This window comes from Cervus canadensis, chromosome 5 (assembly GCF_019320065.1).
Source record: "Cervus canadensis isolate Bull #8, Minnesota chromosome 5, ASM1932006v1, whole genome shotgun sequence".
Taxonomy (NCBI): domain Eukaryota; kingdom Metazoa; phylum Chordata; class Mammalia; order Artiodactyla; family Cervidae; genus Cervus; species Cervus canadensis.
Window position 1 is genome coordinate 1,015,435 of NC_057390.1, and position 1,283 is coordinate 1,016,717.

At 50.9% G+C, this 1,283-nt stretch overlaps 1 non-coding gene across 1 annotated transcript; it reads left to right on the forward strand.

Annotated features, from left to right (window-relative positions):
* Window positions 1–32: 32 nt before the first annotated feature.
* LOC122442813 lies at window positions 33–223 on the forward strand. Its single transcript, XR_006269794.1, has one exon. It is a non-coding gene; the product is annotated as a U2 spliceosomal RNA (small nuclear RNA).
* Window positions 224–1,283: the final 1,060 nt, after the last annotated feature.

Genomic DNA, 1,283 nt, shown 5'->3' on the forward strand with positions numbered 1-1,283 from the left:
CCAAAACAAAAAACAAACAAAAAAACCACCCAATCGCTTCTCGGCCTTTTGGCTAAGATCAAGTGTAGTATCTGTTCTTATCAGTTTAATATCTGATACGTCCTCTATCCGAGGACAATATATTAAATGGATTTTTGGAATTAGGAGTTGGAATAGGAGCTTGCTCCGTCCACTCCACGCATCGACCTGGTATTGCAGTACTTCCAGGAACGGTGCACCAAAAAAAAAAAAAAAAAAACCACCCAATCAAAAAATGGGCAGAAGACCTAAATAGACATTTCTCCAAAGAAGACATACAGACGGCTGACAGGCACATGAAAGGATGCTCGATATTGCTAATTATTAGAGAAATGCAAATCAAAACTACAATGAGGTACCACCTCACATCAGTCAGAACGGCCATCATCAAAAAGTCTATAGACAGCAAATGCTGGAGAGGGTGAGGAGAAAAGGGACCCCTTCTCACTCAAAGGGAACCCTGGCATGCTGCCTGGCGCATGGCAGGCTCAGCAAATGAGGTGACCGCCAGAGGCTCTGCTGTGAGCCCTCTTGTGAGGCCTCCTGCAGGCCCCTGTCCTACGGTCCACACCACCTCCATCCTTCCTCGCCAGAACTGTCTGCATCATGGGAAGCTGCAGGCTTGTCCTGGTGGGAAGGCAGAGGCCCTTCCAGGTTGCCTAGGCAACCAGAGGACAGCTTGTGAGCACCTGGTGATGAATGACAGCTCTCCGTAGTCCCTCACTCCTGGGTCACGGTTCAGACCTGGAGCCAGCATGCTGTGACCATGCTTCCACTGTTGGAGCTTCGGAATAAAGGCATGCTGGGTCACTCTGGGGCTGAGCGGGGCAGAGATACCTGTTGTGCTATGAGACTGTACTGGAGCTCTGCTCTCTGGAAAGGTCTGGAAAGAAGGCAAGGAGGCCTCTTGCTTTCCTGGTGGCTCAGATGGTAAAGAATCACCTGCAATGCAGGAGACCCTGCTTCGATTCCTGGGTCAGGAAGATCCCCTAGGTCAGGAAGATCCCCTGGAGAAAGGACAGGTTACCCACTCCAGCATTCTTGGGCTTTCCTGGTGGCTCAGTGGTAATGAATCTCCCTATAGCGCAGGAGACCCAGGTTCTATCCCCGGGTCAGGAAAATCCCTGAAAGAGGACATGGCAACGCACTCCAGTATGCTTGCCTGGAGAATCCTATGGACAGAGGACCCCTGGCAGGGTCCATGGGGTCACAAAGAGTCATACACGACTGAGCGACTAACACACGCAGGCCTCTTGCCTAGACAA